This window comes from Dermacentor albipictus, unplaced genomic scaffold, assembly GCF_038994185.2.
Source record: "Dermacentor albipictus isolate Rhodes 1998 colony unplaced genomic scaffold, USDA_Dalb.pri_finalv2 scaffold_17, whole genome shotgun sequence".
NCBI classification, from domain to species: domain Eukaryota; kingdom Metazoa; phylum Arthropoda; class Arachnida; order Ixodida; family Ixodidae; genus Dermacentor; species Dermacentor albipictus.
Genome location: NW_027225571.1, coordinates 8,086,723 through 8,112,576, shown reverse-complemented (window position 1 = coordinate 8,112,576; position 25,854 = coordinate 8,086,723). Strand labels below are relative to the sequence as shown.

Genomic DNA, 25,854 nt, shown 5'->3' with positions numbered 1-25,854 from the left:
TCGCACACCGCTCGAAATACACGTGCGGCGGTCGCACGTGCGGACCGTGTTTAGCACAGCAACATCTGTGCCAGACTGGAACGCTGCTCGGCACAGCTCAGGTGCGACAGCTCAGGGACCGGCGGCCCTCGCGTCAGCCAGCGTCTCGAGCACTGGCAGCAGGAACCCTGGGACGTCCACGCTCGGTTCCGCTCTCATGCGCACCTTGCCACGGACGTCTCGCCTGGCAGGAACTTTCGCCTCGTTCAGCACAGGAGCTCGGAACTGCTGGCCGCCTGGTGCGAACACTGCGAGCGCGTTCTCGTGCCGCCATGCTCGTGCACCCGCTGTCTTCCTTGTTCTTCACGGAGCTTGGGTAGCCGCTACGATCTTCTAGTGGCGTCTCACGGCACTTACTTATGACATTTCACCCCCCCCCCCCCCACTTTAAGAAGTTGTTTCATTAAAACAATTTTTCAAAGCACGTGCACGGTCAAAGTTCGCAGTCAGTAAGGCGCGAAGTGTTCACATGCAAAAGTCTCTCCACACGCACAGTAGTAGTTCCTGAAGTGTTCTCAAAAGCAATAAATGCAGTAGGCACACTTCACGCTGTATGTTCATACTCGGCTCATGTAATCAGCGCCTATATTTTCGCTACCCATTACATTTTCGCTACCCTTCACGCCACACTGCTCGGGGCCAACTCTGGCGGTTCCAAATGGATCTTCGAGGAGCAGCAGCAACGCTGAACTTGTAGTTTGTGCAATATCACGAGCAATAACTTGTTTGATGGCACTTACGGCACATTCATGCTCCTTGAATCTCAGCAGCACTTTGCCTTCACGGCGGTCAGTGAACAAGGCATCAGGAAACAGTGGCCCAAGGGTATCCATGCCTTTCTCATCATGAATCCTAAGCACATACAGCAGGCGGACTGACTTGTATGTGGAACCGCTCCGGGGTCTTCTAGGCTCCACCTTCACTGGCTTCCACTTGAGCTGCATGCAGCACAGGAGCTCCAGCTGTGCAGAAGCCACCTCTGGGCTCTCAAGGTCCAGAAATGCACTGTGCCTGTTTACAAAGCGGACACTGCGGATGGCATCTGACAGGGCACGAATTTCATCCTTCGTCACCTGGCTTGACATGTTCCCAATGTACAATGAACACTTGCACGTCATCAGCCGAGACGTAACGATGTGACTTGGGGATGCTTTCATCAACATCCACACGTGACCTTGTGTCTGAATGGTCCCGAGGGACGCGTCGCTGGTAAGTACGGAGCCTACCCCGACAAATAGTTCCTCCTTTTCGGTCAATGCCATTGGGCTCAGTTTGGCTGTGACTCTCCGCTTCCTTTCTGGGCTTGCGCCGCTTGGGACGGCCACCGAGACTGCCTTCATTCACATGCCCATTGGCCCGGTTCAACGCTCGTCTCCTGCCCTTCTGACTTTCTCGAGCGGGTTGAGCTGCATCTTCATCATCTGCTTCAATAGACAGTTTCGTCTCCTGCTTCGTTGTCCCAGTCGACACAGATGCAGGGGTTGACGCAACACTCAAGGTAGCTCTATCATGGGACCCGCTTTGGTGTCGAACAGGCTTCCTTGCTGGTGCCGACCCTTTGTGCAGTTTTGACACATCAGACGGGTCATGTGACGTGTTGCAACCAACAGGGTAGAGCACCCCGTTGATGTTCCCAAGAACAATATCATAGAGTGGCCTTACCATGCAGAGTGCCGGCGTCGTTCCTCGGAAGAAAGGGGAGTCTATGTAGACCTTTGCCTCTGGAAGCGGCTTAAGCGAACCGTCCAGAAGGTAAATGGTACACATGATACCGGTGAAATTCTTTTCCGGCACCATCAAACGCCTGTCGACCACAGTACTGCATCCGGAATCTCTCAGCACCATGACAGGATGTCCATCGAGATATCCGGCTGCCATCGGCAACTCATGCGTCTGAAGACCAAGGCAGATGTCTTCTCCATATGTTTTTACAGGTGGCCTTGTTTTCTCTTCGGATTTAGTGGCAGGAGCCGGACTTTCTTCGTGCCGGGCGGCAGGCATCTGGTTGCAGCCAGCATTGGCGCTTGACGCCTTCGTGTTGCTGCTGTTTACGCTCGGGCACTGATCAGCTTTATGTCCATGTTTCCTGCAATTCCAGCAAGACGAGGACATCGGTCCTTTTGACCACGTCCAGCAATCTGCAGCACGGTCTGCAGCAATCTGCAAAACTGCTTTACTAATCCCTCCTTATTTTCCTCTGGCGAGGTTTGTCAGGCCTTGCGCCTCCAAATAATGGTCAGACGCTTCGGCTAGCTTGTCGAGATCGCGGCAACCTCGCTCTTTCAGGAAGATGGCGAGCCTTTTATCGCAACGTAATAAAAACTGTTCCGAGACAACCTTATCTCTTAATGCGTCATATGTTTTCTCTGTTTTTGCCATCTGCTGGCAATGATCGAAGTACCCAAGCAGTCGACCAGCACACTGCCACCCTGTCTCGGAATTCTCAGACTTAGTTTCGCGAAAATTTTGACGGTATCCTTCTTCCGTATACCGAAACCTTTGCAATAAAGTTTGCTTGAGCTTTTGATAGTCTGTGACATCCTCCGCAGTCATGCGTCCGATCACGCTCAAGGCTTCGCCTGACAAACACAAGCTTAATGATAACGCCCACCTGTCGCTTAGCCATCCTTGGCTCGTGGCTACCCGCTCGAAGCGCTGTATGTACGCGTCGACTTCGTCGCGGCTCTCGTTGTAGAGAGGAATAAGCTTGTGGGGAGTTCTAAATGCTTCACCACTGCTTTCCCCGCGATCGTTTCCCGTTTCGACCGTCCCAGGCGGGTGCTCTCCAAGACATCTAGTCTCTAGCAGAGTTCGTTCCGCCGGCAGTCGAGCGATCTCCTGTTCATGGGCTGCTCGCGCTGCTTACCTGTCCTCAGCTCATTTATCACGCTCTCTGTTATGCTGCTCGTCAATCCACTCTCTTAGTTCTTTACCTGACAAGCCAAGCTCTTTGCCTATCGGAATAAATTTCTCCCAGTCCATTTCCGACCACTGCACACAAGCGAAGTGCGGCTCTTGAGCATGGAATAAGAGCTTAGTCCTGTCGCGGACACCAGAAATTGTGGTGTTTAGGACTGCTCGGCCCTTTTGCTAGTGCGCAGTGATGCGGAATAAGACAGAGTCATTTATGTACGTTTATAAAACTCGAAGCAACTTTTAAAATATGAATATATACAGAGAGTTGATGATAGCGTAACTGCAGTCAGTGTGTCCACGGGCTGAAACAGTCCCGGGTTGTGAGGCTCACAATTCGGTCGTCATGGGACCGTGCGTTCACCTGTGCTGGAGCTGGCCGCGACGACCACACGCTCAGGCCCCGTTCAGCATGGTTCACGGGCTCGGCACGCTCAGGAGCCGCAGCGGCAGCAGCCAGGGGACGCCTTGTTCCACACGCCCTCGATGTCCGGCTCGGACGCCGCTCGCGACCGACGTGCTACAATCGCACGTCCAGCACGGCCGCGATGCCCAGCTCGCACGTCGCTCGAAACACGCGTGCGGCGGTCGCACGTGAGGACCGTGTCTAGCAATGCAACATCTGTGCCAGACTGGAACGCTGCTCGGCACAGCTCAGGTGCGGCAGCTCAAGGACCGGCGGCCCTCGGGTCAGCCAGCGTCTCGAGCACTGGCAGCAAGAGCCCTGGGACGTCCACGCTCGGCTCCGTGGTCATCCGCACCTTGTCATGGACATCTCGCCTGGCAGGAACTCTAGCCTCGTTCAGCCCAGGAGCTCGGAAGTGGTGCCCGCCTTGTTGTTGTTGTAGCCTGTGGCACGTGTGGCTCCTACCCACGATGGGGGATTGGCCAAGAAATGGATGGATTATTCCAAAATAATATATAGCATAAATTTCCTAATATCTATGGCAATAGCATTGAATAAGGTTGAATAACCGGCTAAAATAAAATCAGGAAGGTGCTGTTGAATGAGAAATAATTAATTTAAAAGTAATAATCAAAAATAGAATTTAGCAGGGCATTCGTTTAGATTCTGTAAGGAATGTTTGGACAGCGAAGCATGCATCCCTGTGGCTGAAACCCAAAGTGGACGCCCCGAACGAAAGAATTGCAGGTTCTGTCAAGTCCAGGCCAATTCTTCTAAACGGCATCTCCAACAATCTTTTTCTGAACGCAGCAAAGCGGTGACAAGATAGAAGAAAGTGCTGTATCGTCTCCTCCTCCTCACAAAAAGAACAAAGGGGAGAGGGAACCAAACCCGACCTGTGTAAATAGAAATTTAGGGAGGGAATGCGGCAGCGTAATTTGGTGAGGCAGACCTCAAGCATCTTTGTATAACAAGAATCGCTATGCCAGGGAAATGCCAGGTGTTTATACTCTGGAGAAGCTGTCAAATGTGGGTTTGATAAGGCTGATCTAATTGATCTCATCCGAAATCTTGCCGCCGTGATCTGTGCTGTCACTGGTAGAATAGGAAGAACAGGGCCGGCTAGTGATGTATGTGCCAGTGAATCGGCAGTGTCATTAAAAAACAAACCTTTATGACCAGGCACCCAAATCAAAGGAATACATAGCACATGGGCAGGAACTAGTAAGTGGAAGAGTTTTAGCATGGGTGACTCATTAGTAGCGGTAAGTCAAGAGCATACAGAAAGGGAGTCAGTAAGAATAGCAGCCGTTGTAATCATTGGGTCTAATTTACGTAAAGCTAGGATTACTGCTAACAACTCGGCCAGAAAAATAGGCACAAAATCAGGCAATCTTAAAGAAAAAGACCCGTCGAGCGCAGGACAAAATATTTCAATGCCAGCTTTTTCCTCGCACTGTGAGGCATCTGTTGCAATGATGATGTTTGTTTCTAGGGTGCTTAGGTGGTCTTGCAACATGGCGTTTAAGATGCCGTAAGGGAGTAGTTTCGCGTAGTTCGGGAAAATGTCGTCGAACCTGATCTCTGGGTAATTTGAATGCGTATTATTAGGAAGCACATCACAAATTTGTACATTTAGTGGGTCAAGTAATGTTTGCACAAATATAATCTGTGGTCTATGAAACCTGGGCCAATGAACAGGAAAAAATATTTCTGGATCGGAGATGAAAATAATTTCAGGACGGTTTAATGGTGATTCATATAGCCTTAAGAAGGTCTGAACGGTCAGAAGGTGAAATCGGCATAATATGGGTGGGATTCTTGCTTCCATGTATAATACGGCATTTGCAACGTATTTTGGAAGGCCTAAGCACAGACGTAGTGCCTCTCGTTCTAACAAAACTAGCGGCCGAAGCTTGTATGATGGAACACCTGAGAATAAAACACATCCAAATTCTAACACCGGACGAACGTACATTTTATATACCATCAAGAGGGATTTTCTGCGCATACCTGTTCTTCGATTGCTTAACTTGCGCAAAATGCCCATTGTACGAGCTCCTTTTGTCGCAATATATTCAATATGTGGCCGCCAGTTAAGATTTCCGTTGTAAATAACTCCAAGGTACTTCAGTGACTCTACTTGTGGAATATCTTCGAGATGGTAGTTCAGCGATATGTATACTGGGTCTTTAACTGAAAAACAAGTATAGCACATTTATTAGCATTCAGGTTTAAGTGTAAGCTATCCAGCCAGTGTTCCAGTTCCCTTAGATACGACTGCTAAATTTCGTAAAGAGAGTATATGTCACTAGCCATACCAAAAAAGGCAATGTCATCAGCATAAACGTAGGTACTGACTCCTGGGTGAACGGGGCCTGTGCTCAGTAAAATATTGAATAATACTGGTGAGAGTACCGATCCCTGAGGCACACCTCTTGTTTGCTTATGTTTTCTAGAAGAATAGCCGCTTCTAAAACAATAGAATTCCCTGTCCTTTAAAAATCCATGCACCCATGCTACAATATACCCTGGAAAACAATGGCTCTGTAACCGATTTGTTAAATTTGTGTGTTCAATGCTGTCACAGGCTTTACATATATCTAATGTAACTAAAGCCACGTACTGCTTTTTCTGTCTGGCGATGTTAATTCGACTTTCAAGGTCTACATGCGCGTGCCATATTGAATAGCCAGATCGAAATCCAATTTGGCAAGGACTCAACAATTGATTTCCGACAATAAACTCCAATATCTGTCCGAGAAGCACTCTTGCAATACGTTTCACTATGTTTGATGTCAACGCAATCGGTCTGATGTTGTCGATGGTGTACCCAGCCCCTTGCTTTTTAAGTAACGGAATAATTTTGGCGATCTTCCATTCTTGTGGAATCCATGCATTGCTAACAGAGTAGTTTACCAAGTTCAGAAGCTCACGTGGAGCTTCTTGAAAGAAAATCTTTAACATTGCATTTGTTATTCCGTCCGGGCCAGGCGCTGTAGTTGGCAGCTGTAACATAACTTGTGCTACTTCCGAATAGGAGATCTCTTTGTAGTCCGATAATACAGGGGTAAAAACAGAAGCTTGAAGGCGCGTTGCGAACCGGCTCTCCAATCCTTTAGCCAATAGCTCTAAGGACTCCTGCATTTCCTGCGAGGTATAGACGATTGAGTCTACATTAACGCTCATTGGAAGTCTGTTTCTAAACCAAAGGTAATTAAATAAAGCACGTTTGTTTTTGGATTTAGATAGGTAATTGAAATGGTTTTTAGCGTACTCATCTTTTGCGTGTTTAATAGCACGTTTGAAGGTTGCAGAAATAAATTGATAATCTTTCCAATTTTATGGGCTCTGATTATGTAGAAGTTTTTTCCAAGCAACTTTCCTTCGTCGATGAACTCCTGTGCACTCACTGTTCCACCAAGGACAAGATGGGGAATGCTTAGCGGTCTGAATTACAAATTCAGACTTTTGTCGGGACATCTGTAACGCTGAACAAATGTTCAAGCCAATTTCTTCATTATTACTATTAGGTAATGATGCAATGGTGGAGCGCAAACAGTCTTTAAATTTTTTGCTATTCACAAATATTCTGCTGTGTCGTTCAACTGATGTTAAAGGGCATGCAATTTCAAAGTATACCGGAAGATGATCACTGTTTGTGCCGAAATCAATCGTAGTCCAAGATGTCACGGCGACGCTTGTGCTAGAAAACGTCAAATCTAACACTGAGCGAGATTGCCCACGGATAAAAGTAGGTCGTCTGACATTAAGGCATGAAAGATTTTTATCTATGGTCCAGTCCCATAGACGTGTCCCATATGCATCTGTTTTGTAACCCCATGACACGTGATGCGAGTTGAAGTCACCAGTAAGGACGACTTCATTTTTGCAGCTGGCAAGCGCACTATCCAATTGGTATGTACTATGTACGCCCGTAGGGAAATAAGCATCTATAATAGAAAATGAACGGTAGCCTGGGATGCTAAGGTGCACTGCCAAAATTTCACATTCTGGAGACATTAGCGTGAAAGCTATTTTCGCCCTATGACAGAATTTAGATGATAACAAAATCATTAAACCACCTCCTAGTGAAAGGCGATCTAATCGAAAAGATCGAAAATCTTTAAAATGAAAATTTTTCTCAGGAGTAAGCCAGGTTTCTTGTAAGATTATGACGTCAAGATTAAGTTCAGTTGTTAAGTAATTTAAGTCTGTTGAAGCAGAGAACGAGGAACGACAGTTCCACTGTAGTACTTTTAAAAAAGCTATGGTGATGATCTAATTGATATTCAGCGACTACCGTCGCGGTGAACTTTCTTAGATGCCAGAATGAAAAATAGGATTACCCTTTTTGTTTTTGGTATAAGGACAAGAATTAGTTACTGGAGACCCAGTTCGCTTTTGCGGCCTGATATCATGACCCGTTTCCATGTCGACCTGCGGGTCTGACTGATGTGAAGAACAAGGATCGGATCCTACAAAGGTTGGGTCTGATATGCTACTCGGCACTAGGACTGAACTGGCTACCTGTTCTGCAGCACAAACAATCGATTTGGTGATTGGTGTGGCAGCTGTTTGCAACAGCTGTGTCATCTGCGCGGTAAACACTTGTGAAATACATTCGGTAACACTTGTGACAATATGTTGCATAGCCTTTGTCATTGCTTTTTCTACTGCTGATTCAATAAGTTTAGGCAAGTTATCCTCATGGAAAGTAGAATGCCTTGCAGTGACGCCAGCGTATCCAAAGGCTCTTTCCTTGACGACTGCAATAGCTTCTCGCCGCGAACATGGTCGCCTGTCAATTATCTCTAGTACTTGTATTTCGTTAGCTCTAGCCGAGCAGCTTCCATAGTCAGCCGCATGGTTTCCTCCACATAGGCAGCACGTCTCGGTTTCAGCTGTGCATTCATTGGGGGAATGATTGTCACCACAGGCGCGACAGCGTCCATTTGATTTGCAGCCTCCTGCACTATGGCCAAAACGCCAACAGTTCCGACACTGAAGTGGACGGGAAGCGAGAGGTTCCACTCTAAAAATAAGCGGCCACACTTTTAGTTCAGATGGGCAGGACATGCCAGCAAACGTAGCAATAACCGATTCTGTGGCAACTTTTTCCCCGTTTACGAGTCGGTTACATCGGTATACAGCTATGACGCCAGCATCAGACAGCTTCTCCAGAGTCTCAGTTGGGCTCAATCGAGAGTCTACGCCCCGGACAATGCCTTTAGTGCATGCTAGATGAGGAGGAATGAACGCACTCACCGGGACAGATGCGAAAGTCTTACATATTAAGAGGTCTGCAACACAGGTCGAATCTGATGACCTACAAGCTATCCCACCTCTTCCAAATTGTCGGACATCGCTTATCATCTGGTAATGATGCGTCATGGCTTGGAGCTCGGCCTGAACAGCTTGTGGGTTGTTCAGCCAGATGAATCCTCCGTTCGAGGGCACCAGCGCGACAGGGATGCTGCTAACACCGCTGCAGAAGAAAGGTTGCAAAGGCAAATCGTCAGGAGAAAGGGAGGCTGACCAAGGGCTGGGCTCTTGCCCAGGAGAGTTTTTAGACATCAGTGCTGATTCAATCACGAAATAAGTCTTACAAAAATTAGATAAGTGAGATAACTAGGTCTAATCCACCCAAAACTCAGCCAAACCACCAAGCAAGATCCAGCTTGGGCACACCGGGCCGGAGAACCGCCGTTCCTTGACGCCAAAACTCGGGTCGGGTGCTTGACAGCTGGAATAGTCCTTCAAAACGTCCTTCAACCACCTTCGAGCTTCGACCTTCGAGCTGCTGCCATCGACACCGGGTGGAACACTGCGGACGCGCCCTCGTGCCACCATGCTCGTGCACCCGTTGTCTTCCTCGTCCTTCTCGGAGCTTGGGCAGCCGCTACGGCCTTCTAGTGGCGTCTCGCGGCACTTACATATGACAGCAGGCTATCGTAATGAATTTGCTACGATAGCATTAAATCCGTGGCTTGGATAAAATACTACATGCACGTTAAGTTGCACCACTTCTCTGGAGAATTTGTTTCTTGCACAGAAACCAAAAAACATTGACTAAGTTGCGGACTTTGTATCCTTACTGCATCTGTATTAACACTTGCTTTCAAAAGTAATTAACTCTACAGCTAGTAGTATAAGTAAATTATTTGCTTGCTATTTGCTTGCTATAGTGGCACAGTGGCAACGTACCCTCCTGCACCGTCATGTAAAACGCGCGCAACGATGCGAAAAGCAGACAAACGGCCTGTTATTGGGGGGATAAAACTATAGAACGACACGCTGAAGAAAGGTAACTGAAAACTGTGCAGTGAAGTCAGCCAGTTCAGCCAGTACAAGCAGTTTTTGCACGTTCACAGCTGATCAAGTGTGCAGAAACATTCATGCCTTAGATATTTCTAATATGTTCGTGATCACATATATTAGTGTGTAAACCCATATAACGATATCTGCTGTGATTACTGTTTATAAGTAATGAAATACCATGCTACTTGCAAGAACATATCACCCGAGGATTTTAGAACAAATTTCTGCATTTAATCTATACACAATATGTGGTTTGTTCCATAAAGGACCATAAACTGGACGTTTTCGCAATGGCAAACTTATTCCAGATTTTACTTACATACAGGCAAGAAAAACGATCTATAGACAAAAATATTGTTCTTCAATTTATTCACCTGCCCCCACTGTGGCTATAGCATTGTGCTAACTCAAGCCGAGGGGTTGATTTGCCAGCCATGGAAGTCGTATTTTGATGGGAGTCATAGAAAAAAATCTCTTGCACTTAGATTGAGCTCATCACCTTTTATTGAACCCTTAAACTTCAAAATACAATTGCATAGGAGGCATGCTTATGCAAAATCTAACACGAATAGAAAGCTAAGGGCAGAATTGTAAAACAACCATCTTTCGTAACATTTTGAGTGTGTAAATATTCATTGCATGAATATGTATTGTTCGACAGCACTGCACAAATACGCATAATCAGGTATAGCAAGTACTCAGTCAGGAAGCTGGTTCTACAGATGTACAAATGTCTTGACATGACTGCTCATACTACGTCGCACACATAGCGCAAAGAAAACCTTTTTCAAGAGTTGTCCCTTATGGTAGATATGAGTGGGCCATAAGCAGCAGAAGCTTTATTGAAGGACATTGTGTAATACCGCTTATGAAAGAATGAAGAGAGTGAAGAGGCTTTTAACAGCAGTACCTCATGCTGCTCTAATAAGAGGAACGATGAGCAAAAACAGTTCTGGTAGAGAACTTACACAGTAACTTTCTGAAAGACAGAAAATTCCAGGTGAGAATTGGAAGTACATTTGGTCCACCCACTACAACAACACAGGCATACTACAAGAAACACTACAGCCTATTGTGTATTACAGTTTGTGGGAAAGCTATCTCATACAGAAATCAAGAATGATGCAACAAGCCCTCGAAAACACTGCAGACTTTCTTGGCCAGTCTGGCCTCTCGCTTTCTGATAAGTCGGCTTACATCGATGTCGGAAAAAAGACTAGAACCAAGAACTACTCCAGATTGCACATTGTGCTCCCAATAGCTGGAGAAGCATACCCGCAAGTCAACATCCACAAATCCTCAGCTAGTGTAAGACCATGACAGCAGAGTCAGCATGTGGGTGAAACAATTATGCCATGCCTGGACGCAAATTCTACACCTGGTGAAAAGAATAATCTTGAAATCATGGGAGGTTGCCAGGTGGACGAGTAGATACTGTGGAATATCGCAGATGCTGTGCTTGTGTCCAAGGTATAGTACGGTATGAATTACCAGCAATACACAAAAAAGACAACTCATCGAATACTAGCATCGGGTAACAACAGGTATTTACGACTTTACCATGCTTGAAGACCTCTAAGAGAAAGAGCAAACGAACAAGCCCCTAGACTGCAGAGTTGCAGCCAGCAGCGCAAATTCTTTGCCTGAAGAGCTCAGAACCTGGGCCCATGGTACTATGCCAGCTAACATATGAGATGCAAGGACGACTACCCCTCCCTTCATTAACAACCTAGGGAACACCTGAACTTGAAACACAACAGGCCCATACCGTGAAATACGTGGGCAAACAATTAGGCCAGGAGTCTATGCTGCTGCCAGACACGCATAGGAGGTTGCTAGTCATGAACATGCAAGCAAACATCAGGCACACATAGTAAACTGATGTGGAAATAGCAGTGTAACAGTAGTATGACACCACATAAATCTAAACCCCATATAAGTGAGTACCATTCCAGGTCATCCTACACCTAGAAAAGCTGAACTGAAAGCAATCCAAACAATTACACGCTGCACAACACCCTGCATGGATTCACCAGAAACTGTCTGGGCCTGCACATCACACAAGATTGCCCGGAAACTCAGGAGATTGACACGCGACTTGCAAGCACATGGCCAGAAACTGTTGCATCTGTACAGGATACATAGCCATGCAGATATTCCAGGACACAAGCGGGCTTATAAGCCCGACATAATAACTGAAAACTGGACGAGTTGGTGTGTATTCATTAATAACTAAAGTGGAACAGATAGACAACAGACAAGAACGAAGCGCTCTGTGTGTTCACTTGGGTCTTGTCCATCGTATTTCTGTTGCAATGCCGGTCTGTAATGCAGCGTGTGCACATACACACGCGCACGCATGCGCAGACGCGCGCGCACACACACACACACACACACACACACACACACACACACACACACACACACACGCACACACACACACACACACACACACACAAATGTTGCAAGAGTGCATAGCATGAAGCAGTATCAACAGGATGACACTAGATATGGATGAGGACTAACTTTGAATTGAGGTTCATTTGTAAAAATGTGGCGAGTTATATAAATTACCAGAAAAGAAAGGACAATGAGCAAAACTAGAACAAGGTGAAAGCAGGAGCCAACGTTTCGACAAGTGGACTTGTCTTCTTCAAGGTCCACTTGTGGAAACGTTGGCTCCTACTTTCACCTTGTTCTCATGTTGCTCATCGCCTTGAATTTCCATCTCCCGCCTTCCACGTCTTTTCCCGAGAAAAAGAAAGACATCTTTGAAAGATAGATAAAAATTGGTGCTTGATGCTGCCAAACGTAAATAAACATGCTAGAGAAAGAAAATACAGAAAAATTCCAAGTGCAGGAAAAAAATCATTACAATTGCCAATCCTGCATGCCAGCCCCTTTCAAGAAACAGTGTTGTTATTACAGTAGACAGACTGACAGCTTGCTTATGCAAGCAATTTCTTCCAGTTCCATGCCATTGAAAAAAAAATGAGTTTCTTGGAAGGTAGCCACAAGTACACTTGGTGATCGCAATGTTTTTTTCCTTGGACTTGTATGTCTATATGTATTTTCTCCATCTCCCGCTTTTATGTTTGGTTTAATCAAGCACTAGATTTTATCAGGTTTTATTGCTGTACTGCTTTCTGGTAACCTTTATAGATCACTGCATTTTCACAATAAACCTTTTAATTAGAAGTTAGCGTACCCTGTTCTTACTGCTTCGCACTATACATTCTTGCTACATCGGCCAAATAAAAGATTTTATAAGGTATCATGAGGGCCATTAAAGTGACTTGTTGTAGTCTAAAAAGAAGAGTAGCCTGGCTGCAAATGGCGCCAGAGAAAACATAGGACGAACAAGAAAACCGAGATGATCTAACAACCAAAAGTTTAATGTACACACCGAGTAAATGCTCGCTGACTAGCAATAGACTGAACATACACAAAAACGAGAAGCAAAAATTTATGTGCGTTTCCTGACAGGAAATGCATCCATCTCTAACGGAGGCCGTGTTGACAAGATTAACCCAGCATTTTTAGATCTACAGTTTGCGTAATTTCTCTAGGCAGCCGATCTGCACAGAATGCTAGCTTCTTCCTCTACAATGCAAGCTCAGATGTGGAGAGTGCATTGTAGAGGAAGAAGCTAGCATTCTGTGGAGCTCGGCTGTCTAGAAAAATCATGGATGCTGTAGATGCAAAGACACCGGGAGAATGTTGTCAGTATGGCCTCGGCTACACTTTCAGAGATGGCTGCGTTTTCTGTTGGGATCTGTATGGACACACATCAGTTTTTGCTTCTGGTTTTTGTGTAACTTCGATTTATTGCTTGTTAACCAGCATTTACATGGCATGTTCAATAAACTTTCATTTGTTAGTACGCCTCATGATCGTCTTGGTCTCTAGCAGAAAGGTGTTCACTGTTTTTACAGTGATGCTGCATATGCCTAGGCAAAACACTCATGGTACGATCCCAAAAACCCTAGTATAGGGGTATGAACCATTGTTTAGGGGGGTGTGAGCCATTACATTCGTCATGCATGATGGACGGAGAAATTTCTTGTTGGGTAGACATAGAAATGCTTATGTATTGGAAACATACATTTACGTATTATTGCAGGGAAGGGACACAGGGGGACGGGGTTAAGACAAGATCATGATGTCATTATTATTTCGCAGCAAAGGTGTGGTGGGCCATTGTCTAGACCGATAGTGACGTCGTTTCTCTCTAGCAGCAGAGCGCGCGTGCAGCAGTCTCTCTCCGACTTACCAATAGGTTGAATAATGTGTCCCTATATTTAATTAAATAAAATGTGTAGTCCCGGTGTGTCACTTGGTAACTACAGTACATAACCGAGTAAAAAATATTATGATTAACGCATTACAAAACACAAATGCGTAACATAATTCAGAAAGACTTCGATGGACTCGCTGCATGAATACAATAAACCACTCATTGCACTACCCATGATGGTGATCTTGCAAAGCGCGATGCGTGGCATTCCAAATAAACAATGTGATAAACTCAAGCCAAATGTGTACATAACCTCATTAAGAAACACAGACATAACGAATAATATAGAAAGACTTGAATAAACCATTGGAATTGACCCAGTGATAAACACCGGGGCCGCACGTTTCAGCTTCGCTGGTTTACCATCTGTACAGGGTGCATGGGCAGTAATTTTTTCTGTTATTGTTTATTAAGCATTGTATAATGTTGTGCCAGTAAACACGCTGGGCTAGTTGGTGCAATGTATTGGTACTGCTTTTTTGCTGGTTTTTTCTTAATGTTGTGCCCTTCTTACTTTTGTAGGAACCTTTTTATTCCCCCTCGCATAATACTCCAACCTTGCAGCATGTGAGGTATACAAATAAATAAGTACGTAAGCTCATGTCATTCATTCATATGCATACACCTCGCACCATTCCTTGCTTAACAAACGTCACTGTGCTGATGTCTGGCAGTGTGCATCTACATTAATTGCCGTTTGCATTTCGGTATAACTTGTGAACAGTGTAATGCATAAAGATTACATGACAATACGGTTGTGGCCTATGCGGTGCATAAGCTAACCTTGGAAAAGATGACATGTTGGCTTGTTAGAAATAAGACTAATTGTATATATCACAGTTACAATAACAGCATTTAATTGACTACTTGACAAAAACTTCACTTCGCATAGATTCCAAAAGGTACACTGAATCTGCATTTTTTTGTGCTTCATGATGTAGTCGTTACTACATGGCCACATCTTGTAGATTTCGAAACAAAATAAATAAATTTGTCTGCTGCAAAATAAAAACATGCGTAAATCACTTCGATTGCAACACCAGAACTTGATACAGACATGCACACTACAGGATGCAGAGAAATGCTCAGGACAAACTTCAGAATGTTTGCATCCTGATACTTATGAAAGCGAACAGTTTCATTCCATGGCTGTCAATGAGAGGGAGAAAGAAAACTTAATTGTGTTTGTGGAACGAAAACGCATTCATAAGCTTAGAGATATAGTCATTGCTTAACACTTTCGAAATAAATCATTATAGCTTGGTGTCGACATTGAAGCAGCCTTTCGACAGCAAGAAAAGGAATCAGTTTTTCCAGCTCTCAACATTGAATTGCAGGAAATGCAAGCAAGCATAAATTCTGCCGACATAATCTGTGTAGGAATATAAATTGGAATTAGCCTTGAGACTTGCATTATTACTTTCTCTAGCTGAGCAATCGAGTTTGAAATGACTCCCATAAGCATGTCGTAACAATGTTGATCTAATACAAAATAAATGCATGACTAGCTTAAGAAATCTGGGTGATTGCTATAAATTACAGCGAAGAAACTATAATATTTAATAACATTAATGATATAATACTAATATTTATTTCGACATAACAGCCTAACCGTGAGCGGCGTGCGAGGCTGAGCAGAAAGCTGAAAAATTCTACGGCAAGTGCGCCTGCCATGGGCCTACGATCCTGCTTTATGAATAGCGCATATTGATATCGTTTTCTTGTTAGAAGTTCCGAGCATACTACCAGCGCGAGACACAGGACAACGAAGTGGATGAGAAGCGTGTCTTTTAGAATGCTATGTTACAACGTACAGGTTTCTACAAAAGTGACGGTAACTGCTCGACACGTTTCATGCGTTGGCTTTTGCGCCTTTAGAAATACTTAGAGAGGGCTCGCATATATATATTCGCAGCGCAATACAGCGATAGACGAACCAGGCTAGCGCTAAAGTTAAATTTCGCAACGCAATTTACATTCCACGTCCAGTAATCACACAGATCATTTGAGGCTTGGTGCAGCGGCACACGCGGGCTTTCGGGTTGGTGCTTCTTGTTGCGTTTGGTGCAAGAATATGGCTAGGAGCAGGCACCACGTATGCGAATTTACGCGCAATATACACGCATCATTTCTCCAGGAGTTGACGCCGAGCACGGATAGCGCGAGGATCTTCCTGGGCTGACTCGACGACTTCGTGGCAGCCGAATTCCGAATACTGCATATGAGGTGAGGGTAGCTATATGAACTTGTCGATAGGTCATCTTGTAGATTGTTGTAGCGCAGGCAAAACAAACGGTCATAGAAGGCAGATGAGACAACACAGCGCTGAACCACCTGCGAACAGCTGTTTACGTGCGCCATGTCACACTGAAATAAAAAAACCGCTGTCGCGCACTAAAAGACAAATATTAACTAACGTTTTTAAATTAGTAACCGTATTGGAAAAACCAGCGTCTTCCAGTATGAAATCAGTGCGCTTTTTGGCGCTGCGTCGCACTGGGTACGCTGGCACTCGCTGGGACTCACTGGGAGACCAGTGAGAACGCTGGATAAGAGCTGGGTCACACTGCAGGAGACGCTGGCTCCACTGCCATGGCGCTGGGGAGCACTGGTTTGTGCTGTACAGGCGCTGGTTCTCGCTGCATTTCGCTCGTTCGCACTGGAACTGCGCTGGTGGTTTGTGCCGCGCTGGTTCCAGTACGCAAGGACGAGCGCTTCTGAATATTAAATGCTTTATACAATTTCATCGCTTGATACTAGTCTCTTGTCCTAAATAACGCTATATCTTGGGGTTATTAAACCCTATTTCGTGTCACAGCTTGGAATAAAGGTGCGTCAGCTGCCCTGTTTATTCATGCACATTTGAAACTAAGGATCACTCTCGTTTTTTTCATTTTCCCTTTTGACTGGGCGGATAGCTAAATTCTTGAACGAAACCACGTAAACGCAGAGAACGCCGCGTTTTTTAGTAGTTCGCACGTAACATATGACTGGCAGTTGCCACCGTTGTCGCAGTGTTGTGGAGTGGACATGAAATGCAGAAGTCGTTCAGATGCGCGCGAACGGACCCCAAGTTCGAAGCCTATCGCTCACTGATATTATCGCACCGATAACAAAGCTGAGGTGATTCATGCGCTTCCACTTTCCCTATTGTACTAAAAAAACGTTCTGAGGCTCAAATACACACATTTTAGCTTTCGCCAGCTACCCGCGCCGAGATTGGTCCCCACCGAAGCTTAGGCCTAGCGTATACGCCGAGTGCGTCATCACGCTATCGGCGCGTCTAGGCTCAGGAATCAAGAAATCTAACAAGGATAAATCACTCTATATTTCTGCTTTCGCATCGGTGTTTTTAAATAAAAAAATTTTTCATGTCTACAGTGCCAGCACAAGAAGCAATGACCGCAGATGTGACGCGTCATAAACACAGGTATGTGTGCTATCGCCGAAGGCTCCCAGCAATAGCCTGCGCTTCTCTGACGGAGATATATGACTAGACAGGCGTGTTGACCGAAAGGCATCACTGAACTAAGGAAACGTTGCATATCCTTTCCATGAAGAACAAGAAACGGCTATCAAAATCGGCAGTAACAGCCCATACACCGTCCCGGGTCAGCGGTTCATTTAAGAACCTTCTTCCAAGTTAAAATAGCAATCGCAAGTGAAAATCGATGTTGTGGCACTTCCAAGCATACTGCTAAATACGGACAGCAACCTTTTCTTTCCGGTACAGACGTGAGGTTTGTTGCTGGGTAATAGCGCATCAACCATGTCTGTGCGAGACGTACCTCTGCGAAATAAACGGCTTCTCGGCTTTAACATGGCAAATTATCCGTCTATTTCCGTCTGCTGGTGTGGCGCAGACGGAAATAGATGGATAATTTGCCATGTTAAAGCCGAGAAGCAGTTTGTTTCGCAGAGGTTCGTCTCGTACAGACATGGTTGATGCGCTATCGCCCAGGAACTAAAACTCACGCCTGACTCACTCCGTCTGCTGGCGTGGCGTAGGAGAAAGAAGAAGACGGCGTTCCGAACCATCCAAATGATGCCTTTACAGACCTCAAAATTCAGTTCGAGGACATATTTCCTAATCATGCTAAACTATTACCAAGGCGAGATTTAATTAATATCTTACACGGCCACCTACACCAGCTAACCACTGACAACGTAATAGCTACTGACGCTTCTGTTTGCAATGACAAGGCAGGAGTGGGGATCTCTGAATCTCATCAATGGTCCTACTTCCTTCGCCTTCCCGACATCACACCTATATTTCAGGCAGAATTATTAGTGATTATATTAGCATTACGAAAACTCCCCGCAAAAGACCCTTTAGCTTTTATCGTGACCGACTCGCTATCTGTATGCATAGCACTAACTGCACCTTTATATTCAGCAATTCAAAGAACATTTCGTTCGATGGTACCTCCGTACTTGCGAAAAATATGTTTGCTTTGGGTACCGGATAATCATGGGTTGCACTTGAATGAAATGGCCGATTCACTCGCACGAGCATCCCTGAACGGCCCTATCATATCTGTTTTGCCGATATCAGTTTATGTCACCGCGGCTAGGTACAGAAATTTCGCTATATATCAAAATTCTGCAATATCCATGCTAACACCGTGTTCTGAATTCCACCATCTTGGCTTCCCATGGAATATTAATTGGTGTCCTTCAAGGCAATTGGAAGTATATTTTACAAAATTGAGATGTCGTATACCTCCTCTAAATTTTTACTTACACAGGTCTGGTGTCGCTATGTCCTCTCTATGTTTTTTTTTGCAGTGCACCTGAAACTATCGAACATTATTTTCTCTCATGCCGCCACTTTCTAAGACAAAGAAAAATATTAGAATACTCATTTACCAAACTTGGCCTATCGCTAACCTCGACAAGCATTCTTTCTTTTGGGACTACTTCACTGAGATCGAGCCACAGGGATGCTTTTCTAGCAGTTTACAATTTTATTTGAGAAACAAAAAGAGTACCATGCTGATTTTCTACAATTATCCATAGTTTCTATTATTTTATTCCTTTACGTTAAATTATTCTATGAAACTTCTTAACAATAGTTTTATTGGAAGTCTAAATTACAGTTCTATCGTCCCACGCTCCACTATTCAAATCTAGTTTCTCTATACTTCTAACCTTACGGAAAACCGCCTGCTTCTTGGCCAATCCCCCATAGTGGGTACGCGCCACTGTCTGGGACACAAGACAAGACAAGACAATGTTCTCCGCGCCAAAGGATTTATCAGCCACTGGCCGAGGTGGTGCTCAGGCTTCAGCCAGCAGCAATGACTACCGTGTTGTGATACCTCCTCTTCCTACCGGTAAGCTGGTTGTGGACTCCGTTTTCCTGCATGCTGACTTAAGTGGTCAACCGTACAGAGCCCAAGACTTCATAGACGCCCTTCGGAACGTTATTCACCTGAAGGAAATAAGTTCCATCGGTCAATTTCAGATGTCGCACGTGTGGATTGTGACGTGCAAATCATCAATTACAATATCAAGGCTTGTCACGTGCGGATAATTATCCGTAAAAGGTAGACGCTGCCTGGTTATTGACCCCGAGGCCACGGAAGCAAAAATGAAGCTTTTATGGCTTCCTGAGCGGCTACATTCGAGATGCTCTCCAGGCTTACGGGAAAGTGAAGTCCATATCAGCAGAAATCTGGAGCGTATTCTGAAATGGAGCAAATGCGTACCCTAAATCGTGAGGTGGTGTTGACTGTTACCGATGGAGTCGGCGTGAGCGACGTTCCACATCTCCTACACGTTTCTGGAGTGCAGAGCCTTGTATTGATTCCAGGCCGGCCCCCGCTATGTCTCCGCTGTAACAAGGTTGGGCTCATTCGTCGAAACTGCAGAACCCCACGTTGTGAAGCCTGCCGACGCTTTGTCCACACAGATGAAGATTGTTTTGTGACATACGCCGATAAGTTGCGACACAGGACAAGGCCTCCGGAAGAAAGCTTGCAGGAACACATAATGGATGTCACTGAGGTTCTCGACGCAACGGGAGACGTTTCGTTTGCCGCGGATACCAGCTGTGTATGTTAAAGACAATGACATCGCAGAACTGCCCGTGGAAAAGGAAAGTAGCGAAGAGAAAGAAGCGCCCGCTACCACGCAGCCAGTTGCCGCCCAGCCAGCGAATGAGACAGCCGCTGATGACTCATCTGCTACACCGAAGCATCTCAACACGTGCGCTATGCTGGCAGAGGACAGATGAAGTAGCGCGGATACGTCAATTCGGAAGCGCCGTGCGACTAACAGATCAGAATCAAGCGCGGACAGCGAGACGGCTAGTACCACAAGAAAAGCACGTCACCGCAAAACATCGACACAATCAGGAAAGTGCCGGCGATCATGGTCCAGGAGGCCTGGTGAGGGTTCGGAGGGTCCTCACCGTTACCCTTTAGGACCGACCGTATAGAGAATAAAGTCTAAATAGTGGGTAGTCACCAAGGCCCTGTCCCAGCAACTTCCCTTCGCAACTTTGAACGTGCGAGGCCTGAGGTCTTTGCAGAAACGGGCGCAGCTTCGCCGGCTTCTGTCTAGGAAGCGTCGCGACTTCGTCGCCGTGCAGGAGACGAAGATTGAGAGTGATGACGAGACAGAAAGGGCATTGCGACCTTTTCTTTCTGAATATAATGTCTGCGTTTCACACGCTCTTGGTTTATCCGCGGGCTGTTTCCTGTTTCTGAAAAAGAGCCTACTTTATTCAGCACTTAGTTACCATGTAGACACTGAAGGTCGATGTATATGTTGTGATCTTGTGTTGCAGGGTGTGTCATGGCGATTAGTCAACGTCTATGCATTTAATGACGCTGCAAAACGAATTGTCTTATTTGATACTGTGTGTAGTCTAATGGACTGTGATCGTTGCATTGTGTTAATGAGAGATTTCAATTGTGTATGTGATCCGTGCGATCGAAGCGGCATTAACACTCAGCGGGACAGGAGTGGTGAAGTTTTATCTAACCTAATAAAAAATGCAGGGCTCATTGATATAGGAGTGCCGGGACAGGGAGCTCACCCTTATACACGAATTCAAGGTCGCTCTTATGCGCGCCTTGATCAGATTTATGTTTCTTATCACTCCTCTCCCGGGAACCGTCCTACACTACTAGCCTAGTTTCATTCTCTGATCATTGCATGGTTATCGCAAAGATTGGGGAGAAATCTGTAACCAATTTCCGACCACAGTGGGCACTCTGGAAGCTTAACTGTGAGCTCCTAAATGATCATGAATTTCTTAATGGCGTGCGCATGGCCCTAAAAAATTCTCTTTCTACTGACTTGCCGTTATTTGCAGCTTGGGAACTCTTTAAACAAGAGGTTCGTACAGTGGCTATAGAAATTGGATCGCTGAAAGCATTCTGTAGAAAGAATGAAGAAAGAATACCTCTTAAGAGCCTACACAACCTTTGTCAGATGGAATGCAAAATGCAAGGCACTTACATTGTTGACAGAGAAAATCTTAAATGTGAGTTGCAAAAGTATGATGCACTGCGTTACAGAGGTGCGCGAGTTCGATCTCGGAATAGGCGTGCTCTGCAGTCTGAGCAACCAACACGGCAACCTTTGCTTGACGAGCGACGTCACGCTATTTCCAAAGTAATTCCAGAAATATACTCCGAAGGTAGTCTTCTAACGAATACGAATGACAATTTCGAAGTTTGAAACTTTCTACAGTGTGTTGTTTAGTGCTCGGCCCGATGATATGATGCAAAAGTTTTATAGAGTTTTGTGTCTCTTGTAAAACCCTTACAGGATGATGACTGTGCATTCATTAGTGATACCCTTACGATACAAGAAATTGAGCTAGCTATTGATCAGCTGCCTCTGTCGAAAACATCCGGCCTTGATGGACTTTCCTGTGAATTTTACGAAGCTTTCAAATCAATAAACAGTCCCATATTATCGGACATTTTTATTACAAGTTTAGAGGTAGACGCCCTTCCGCAAGCTTTTTGCAAAACCCACACAGTTCTAATTCCAAAAAGCTCAGATAAGGAGAAAGTGCATTCTGTTGAAAGCTACTGACCAATCACATGTCAAACGTGGATTATAAAATTTTTGCAAAAGTTTTATCGAATAGATTGCAATTTGCAATGTCAATTCTCATTGGTTCCCATCAGACGTGTGGAATTAGGGGCCGATCCATTCAAACCAACATACATATCGCCCGTACACTCCTTCAATACTGTTACGGTTCCACTGAACAGCTTGCAATGCTCCAGGTAGACCTTGCTAAAGCTTTTGATCGTGTCAGTGACTCCTATTTATTTACACTTCAGGAGAATGCCAATGTTGGCTCCGTTGTGCTTAAAGGCGCTAAGCTTTGGTATACGTGTTGTACTACTCGTTTAGTTATTAATGGCCAACTCTCTAAACCTGTTTCAATTTGCTCTTCGGTAAAACAAGGATGCCCTATGCCCCCATTACTATTCGCCCTTTATCTGGAACCGCTATGCTTAAGCGTAATTCAGTTGAGTTACATCCATGGCTTCAATATACTGGGTAACGAAGTAAAAGTCTTGGCTTATGCAGATGATTTAGCGTTTTCTGCACAGATAAGTCCAGTGTTGAAAAGGTAGTATCAACAATAGAGGAATTTGGCAGCGTATCAGGAGCACGAATGAACTCCGCAAGAAGCTTAGGCTTATGGTTTGGGTCATGGTGCTATACACCAGAACAGTTTGCAAGCGTTAATTGGACCGGTGTCCCGCCAAAGTATCTCGGCGTGCCGCTAGACGCATATAAATTAAGCGCACACTATTGGAAAGAACAAGTTTCGGCCCTGTAAAGTTACGCCCACACATTCGTTCCACACCGACTTTCTATTTTTGGGAAAACCGAGGCCTGCAATAAGTTCTTGGCAACAAAAATTTACTATGTATTGCAAGTTATACATTGTGCCAGGCTCTACATCCAACGCTTTCACCGAATTTTGCAACCTTCGTATGGTCTTCAACTTTTGAGCCCATGAGGCGAGACAATATTTTCAGGCCCGTTACTGAAGGTGCGCTGGATTTGGTACATCTTTATGTGCGGCAAATAGTGTATGGTTTCTTTTTTTTTTCGCAATACATCGCATCCTATAATTCGGTCATTCATGCAAGTCACAATTGGTAATGTGTTACCTGATTTAATCGTTTATTCGAATTTTTCTTCGTGTTTATGCTTGTGGAGGTTCATGCAAGAAGTTTACTTGGCGGTTCGTTTCCTGACAGTTCGGTTTTCCACTGAATACTTGTACTCTGTGTCGCGTAAAACGTTATACAAAGATCTATTATCCATGCATTTTCCGCCTCCATTTTACCTATCACTATACATTCAACGGCCAGGTCACGATGTTCTAAAGCGAATTCGTAAAATGTATATATCCCCTTGCTGCAAAACATTCTTTTATAAACTTCATAGTGAAACCATACCGGTTAAAGCATGGCTACAGAAAAAGGGTATCTTTGTCTCTTCTGTTAAATGTCGCCTTTCTGACGTGCCAGAGACGACTGAACATTGTTTTATTAGCTGCACCGACGCCATACTATTTAGGGATGTCCTCCAATGGACTTTAAAAAAAGACTTTGACATCAACGCTCATACTGTGCGATACCTGCTGCCGACCGCTGATAATCGTGCACCTTTCGATATCTTTTTTTTTCATCGGAATGCACAGTTTCTGGAAAACGCGAATGATGGACCAATACGCCGAAACGGTTGTACCTACAAGGGTGAATTTCATCCAAATGACACTACACCTAAAGCAGGTTTATGATGGACTTGATACCTAGCAGGAGTGGTACCCCATTTTGGTGAGGTGCCTATCCTTACCACCCTTCTAAAGTTAAACCACATTTCTACCCAGAGCATGAACGATGCCTTTTCTCTAAGTGACTATCATTGTGCTCTCCATTCTCTGACTATGCACAACTGGTGAATAGCGGGTTGTTGCTACTGTAATAAATACCATGAAAGGAAAAAAAAAAGGCGTGGCGTAGCAGTAACGTGCCAGCCTTGGGATCTGTAGGTCGGACGATCGAATCCTGGTCGGAGCGATGTTATTTTTACGTTTTTTATTGCACTAAAACGTTCTTTCTTGCTGTCTGTATTAAAAAAAATATGTACGGTGTCCAGGCACCGCATATTTAACGCGCTAGAGCTGTTTTTCGCACGAGTAGCCAGTGCCTCCCAGAACGCAGCGCCTACCCAGCGCCCCAGCATCCAGCGCGCTTTACCGGGCCCATAATCCGGCACAGTGGGTCCCAGTGGCACTGGGTTTTGCAATAGGGAAACGTGCATGTTATTTGCTTCTAATCAAGAAAAGTCAATAATATTATAAAGTAAACGTTTTATTCATTACAATAAAAGAATTAGCGTGTGCCGCGAAACCTGGCAGTAAGCAACCTTGGGCGTCGCACCAGTCGCACTTTTGAAATCGCGAACATGTGAAATGAGCCCTCTAAAAATCGCATTGCGACGCGTGCGACTGCACCGATTTTCGTCGTTCTAGTCGCAGCATGTGAAACAGCCTTGAGCCGATATTCTTTGCTACGCGTGGAGCGTCGCCTACCTCTGAGCCTTCAGGGGTGATATTGAAATTCCGCAAACTTCTTTTGACACCATGCTTCGTTGTTCTTATGAAAGGCCGATGTACTGATTGTGCGCACGAATATTCCTTCACTGTGTATGCTACCGTAAGAGGCAGCGGCAAAAAGGCATACCAATATTTGCGCGCAACATGCTCAGTCTTTATTTGACTCGAAAGGAAAACAAAGCACTCAACAATAATAGCTATGAGGTCAAACACGATGAAAGAAACGGATACGAATAAAGGAATGTTTTAGGTTCAGAAAATGAGCTGGAAGTCATTCTTCTCGAGAATAGTGCATTACACCAGACAGACCCAGCCCGCAGGCGGGGAAATGGACGAGTGACGCTCCGAACTTCACTTATTATCTCGTCATGTCCGCAGCGGCAGCGATGACAGCGCTCATTCTGGAGGACAGTGAGGTGTATAGTGACTCGGTCAGCGATGTGTTCATTCGCAGCCCGCTCCACTCGCTGAAGATGGCGGACAAACGCCTATCCTCGGATAACTCATGAAGAGGATGCCGTGCCAGCAATACTTTCAATGAGCCCCAGATATTTAAACACGCAGTGCTATATTAGAGCACTGTACCCACCAATGATTGGCTCAGAAGGCAGTGAAGGCACTTTTGTGCCTTTTCAGAACGTCTTGTTTGCGCGAGCGGCTTTAACTCGAGTACTGTACGTGCCCGTCTCTATGCCTTCTTTCTTCCCCTTCTCCTTCCCCCAGCGTAGGGTAGTCAACCAGACTCTTGACTGGTTAACACCCTCTGCGTTCCTTATATTCTTCTCTCTCTTGAGGTTCGGGGATTGGGGCGGCCACTCCAGGACAGTGATGGCGCGCTCTTCGAGCAGTTCTTGCAGAACACGAGCAGCGTGGATCCGCGACCTGTCTTGTTGGAATATATAGCCGCCTTCGTGGAACGCGCCGTCAAGAACGTGCAAAATCAGTATAAAGCCTGTGATTGCCCCGTACCTTTCAATGATGAACTTGCCTACGAGGCGTATCAATTGGCGTCGCACAACGCTTAGTAAAGAGTATCGGCTCCGTTCACGCAGTAACGATGAAGTCAGCGCCCCTGACAGTAGCACAGTTCCCGTCATTGCGACCAGCGTGCGCCGCCGTAGCAGACGACGCTGACTCCGGTCCTCGTGCGCCTGCGCGAGCTGCTGCCACCGCCCGACTCCAGCGCTCGCCGCATCGCCGATGCAATGCACTCCGAGTTTTCCCCTAAAAGTGTGAAACAGCCTGCACACCTCCCAGAAGTGCTTGAGT

The 25,854-nt window shown here is 45.5% G+C and overlaps 1 pseudogene; it reads right to left on the bottom strand.

Annotated features, from left to right (window-relative positions):
• Positions 1-651: 651 nt before the first annotated feature.
• LOC139052055 (uncharacterized) lies at positions 652-9,116 on the bottom strand (annotated as a pseudogene).
• Positions 9,117-25,854: the final 16,738 nt, after the last annotated feature.